Raw genomic sequence first — 4,969 nt, 5'->3', positions numbered from 1 at the left:
AGAGTGCCTGCCTCGTATTCGTGAGGCCCTGGCTTCAATTCTCCAGCACCACATATACAGAAAATGGACAGAAATGGCGCTGTGGCTCAAGTGGCAGAGTGCTAGCGTTGAGCAAAAAGAAGCCACGGACAGTGCTCAGGCCCTGAGTCCAAGCCCCAGGACTGGACAAAAAAAAACAAAAACAAAAACCTAAGCTCTTCAAAATAAGCCCAGGGACAGTTCTCAGGCTTTGAGCTTGAGCTCCAGGATTGGCATAAGAATAGGAAGAGCAGGAGGATGTGAAGGAAGAAATGCTTAGGTTTAGCAGCATGAAGTGGGACTGTCCTGGGTTTATTTAAACACTAGCCTTGCCATTTCTACTTCTTTGACCTAATCCAGTTACTTCTTTTAGTCCCAGTTTCTTTCTCCATTTGAGAATAATAATTGCATCATGTGTCATATATCCTATTAAGTGGATACCTTTATATAAAGACATTAGTTCATCGTCTAGCACAAGATATGTAGTAAGTGCTAGTTATTGTTGAAAACTGGGTGTGAAGCAGCTGCAAGCCTTACTAGGTAGGTGCTCTTGGGAGAGTTTGTTAATCTTAATAAGTCCTCAGCTTTGATTTCTCTTTCAGCCAAACTTCTAAAATTTTGTGTAAGAACTGAAGGAGTTTTGTGTGTGTGTGTGTGTGTGTGTGTGTGTGTGTAGGGTATTTCACACTTTATCTAGCCTAAAACAAAACTGATATAGAGTCAGAAAAGAAGTTTTGTGTAGTTTTATTAACCATAGTAAAGAGTTTAGATTTAATTTCAAATATTCTAAGAATCATTGGAAAGTTTAGCTAGAAAAGTGATGCACCGTGTTTTAGAAAGATCCCCTTGATTACTGTGTTGTTGTAGAGAGAGTTTCAGACATGCTATCAATAACTGTGGTGCTCAGAACCATGAAAGAAACAGAGACATGCTCACTAGACACTATGTTGAAAATTAACTCGTGTGTGAGGAATGGAAGAAAACATTGGGAGAGAACCTGGGGAAGAGGTGACATTGTCTAAAAAGAAATGTACTCATTACCTGACATGTTATTGTAATCTCTCTGTACCTCACCTTTTTAATAATAAAAGAATAAAAAACTACAAAAATTAAAAAAAAAACCCAGAGGATAAATACCACCTTGAGCCATCCATAACAATTTTCCATATATTTAAATAAAGTACATAAAATTCCTAAAGGAAAAAACCAAAAATCCTAAGCTCTTGTTGAAATGTAAACATTACCTATATAAGGGTTTTCCCTGATTGAATTCATTTTCTTAGAGCCCGTTCAGTATCTCATAGGTAGTATTCCCTCCATTTTTAATAAAAATCTTAGGAGGGTGAGGGGATTTCGTGTGTTTTTCACAGCACTGTAAAAACAATGGCATTGTGGAAGTCAGCTGTCCTCAGATATATGACTTTAGTGGGAAGCAGCCCCTCTAATGCCATTCTCGGATATATATGCTGTTTCCAGATATTCCTATCACTGGAAGAAGGTGGGTAGCACTATTGGATGGCCAGTTGTTTCAATATTTTACTTGGATGTACTAAGAGGTCAGGCTTAGAGCCATGCAGGAGAAAAGAGGGGCTGGATTGGGTGTGTTTGCCCTTGGGCAAACTATATGGGGCTGAACTAGACTGTGTATATGGGAATCTGTTTTGGATCCTTCCATGATGTTTTACTTTGAGTGTTCTTCTCTGTACCAGAGGCTTGGGGCTGGCCTAGGCATTCAAATATCCATTCCCCAGTCTTGCTTTCCTGGCCTCTTTAGAATGATTGAAGGCTCTGTCCAAGTAGGTGGTCTGCCACAGAACAGTCATGAGTGCAAGACATAAAGGCCTTAACTATCTGCTAAGTGGCAGGTGAGAACCCGGGAGTTTATTTATAAAAACCTACATGGAAAATGATACATACTTATCAAGTACGACATATTTCACATATAGAGTGGTTAAATCTAGCTAACATACAGATCGCACATTATTATCATTTTTTGTTGTGAGAACACTCAACATCTACTCTGTACTCTCAGAAGGTAGATTAAGAGTTTATGCATAAGACCAAAAGTACAGGAAGCCTAGAGATTTAATTGCCAAGCAATGGTATTGGCCAATATCAAACTTAGGTCTTTGTAATTCTTAGACGTTTTGCCATTTTGCCACACAAGCCTCATGAGAATTAACAGGATTACAATTGAACACTAGTCTGAAAAAAAAATGATTTTTTGGTTAAATTGGAAAAATAATAAGATGTGGGACCAAAACTCTGTTAATCTTTATTCTTGATGATTGTTTCTACTCCTATTCCTCTGAAAATCTAAAATGATAGAATCTGAAAATAGATTGCAAAAATTCAATACCTCTCAAATATTCAGATGAGAATATATGTGCTTCCCAGTAGTAAAGAGAGGAACAAGTAAGTTATCAGAAATAGCCCAAATGTCTATGGTCTCAAGTCCTGTCCCACTCTTATTCTTCTCATTCCGTACCTGTGGCTTTATAATAATTTTCCTGTGATCAGCTGACAGAAGAACAAACTGGGGCCTTCTTACAGAACCTTCTGTGGGATATTCAGGCACCATGAAATAGTAGATAGTTATAGCACTTTGACTGTACTAGGATGACCTTGAAAGGACGCTGGTAAAGGGAAATGCTCTAGGTGGGCAGAACATTGAGCACACAGTGTCTCTGGTGGTTGGATTGCAAGGAGAAGTGGCCAGTTGAGTGACTTTATAGATGTATGAGCTCTTGAGTGAATTGTTTGGCTAGCTAGTTAGGGACTTAGAAGAGACATGACTGGAAAATTGGTCACAAGGAAATTGGGGATGTGGTAGGTAGTAGACCTTGCTGAGGGGACACAATACCAAAAGATAACCTGAGTGGAGGAGGATGTTAGTAATTAAGTGAAAAGGTGGCTCCTTTTTGTGGATAGCAATCCTTTTTCCCATGCCACTCCTGTTCTTGCACAATGGAGCCATATGCAAAATGGCCATGAACCACTGTGTGGGGCTTATGCATGTCTTCAAAAGCATGACTGACTCGCCATGCTGACCCAGCTATGTCCATTGGTGATTGCCCAGTCAGCTGACCGAAGAGATGAGTAGTGGGTGGCTGGTAGGGTACTATTCTCCAGAGTGATTGCAGCTAATGATGGTGGATATATTCCTTTGGATCACTTCTGTCATAGAGCAGTATTTGTTCTTACTGGATTCATATTTCCTATATATACACCTTCCTTGCATGCAATGATTGTGATAAATTACCATCCATGAACTTATAGAATGTTTGATCTGCCATCATGGTATTCAAATAGCATTGTTTCTGGTCAAGGGACTCACCTTCCAGCAAAGGATAGACATAATGTTCATGGTGATAGAATTCACTGGTTTTGCTATGACATCCTGCAGCTGCTGGCAGGCCAGTGGGGTGGAAGAGTTCATCATGATGTCGTAACTCCTATCAAGCCTACCAAACTTCCCCAGGAGACTGTGATACTGTGAATTGAATAGGTGGCATTTTTCTCTGTAATTAGAGTCAATGGATTGAAGAATCATATGATGAACATGGTAGTGACACCACCCACGATTACTCTTAGTGACTCATTAACAAAATTTTTGTTTCCTGTTCCCATGACCTTACTTTGTGCCGACCTAGAGGCCTTTGTCCTAAAGAGAGGAATGTTTCAATTGGCAGACACAATGGTTCCATTGAACTGGAATTGAATTCTGCTCCCTGAATGGTGTGGCATCCTCATGCCTCTGAATGGACAAGCAAAGAAGGAAGCTACTGTGCTGGCTGGGGTGATGGACCTGTTTGCAATCAGGGGCCATCAGATAGCTACTTCCTAGTGTCTGGGTCCTAGAAGATCCCCTAAGGTGCCTTTTGGTATTAACGTGTTCTGTGGTTAGGGTCGATGGAAAACTATCACAGTTCCCATAGCTAATGGACAATCAATTGTACATCTTTCCTCTAGAAAAAAAGGAAATAATAATATTCTCATTGTTATGGAACTAACCCAGAGCCTTCACATTCACAGAATGATAATGTTAAATTTGACTATTGCAACAGTGTTTAAATGTATCATTTAGCAGAGCACTAACTATATTAATAATATTGTATAAACACCATTGCTGTAGATGTTTTTTAGAATGAGAACGTTTTAGTGTTTCGCTGTTTGCTAAGATTTGTAATCATAAATATATGTTGAATTGTGTAACATACTTTTCTGCATGTATGAAATGACTCCTTTGTTCTATTAATTTGATAAAATATATTGATTTGTTTCAGTCAGTCCAATGATTTTTAGGTTAAAATCCATGGCACATGAAAGATTGTCATTTTCATATACAGAGGGATTTATTTTAAATTTTGCTAAGGATTTTCCAGTCTATGTTCATAAATTAAATGTGTCTTTAATTTCCATTTCTTTTAATATATTTGTCAGTTTGGGTATCATTGCTATGATGCTTTCACAAAGCAATTTGGAAAATTCTTTTAATTAAAAAAAATCTTCTTAAAGTGTTCATTCACTAGTGAACCCTTCTTTGTCTTTGTGAGAGACTTTTAGTGACCAACTCAGTTTCTTTCCTAAATGTATTACTTTTAATTCTGGGTGACTTATTAGCATAAAATTGTTTTTAATATTAATTTATTATACATTTAATGTTTGTAGCTCTTATAGTAGGCCCTTTCTTTTATTCCTGGCATTTTGAGTTTTCTCTTTTTAAAAGATCAGTATTGCTAGTATTTACTAATTTCATTTATTTTTCAGAAAAAAACTTCAAAATCTAAAATGTTCATTGCTAACTTTTCTACTTTCCATTTTGAGATTACTATACTATTAATATGATTTATGATTGTTAATCATTTCTTTCTTATGGCCTATTTTAGGATTAGTTTGTTCATTTTTTGGTCTAGTTTCTTAATCTCAAGTCATTATATTAAATCTTCCT

Source organism: Perognathus longimembris, unplaced genomic scaffold (assembly GCF_023159225.1).
Source record: "Perognathus longimembris pacificus isolate PPM17 unplaced genomic scaffold, ASM2315922v1 HiC_scaffold_5843, whole genome shotgun sequence".
NCBI classification, from domain to species: domain Eukaryota; kingdom Metazoa; phylum Chordata; class Mammalia; order Rodentia; family Heteromyidae; genus Perognathus; species Perognathus longimembris.
Note: the sequence above shows the minus strand (reverse complement) of the source record.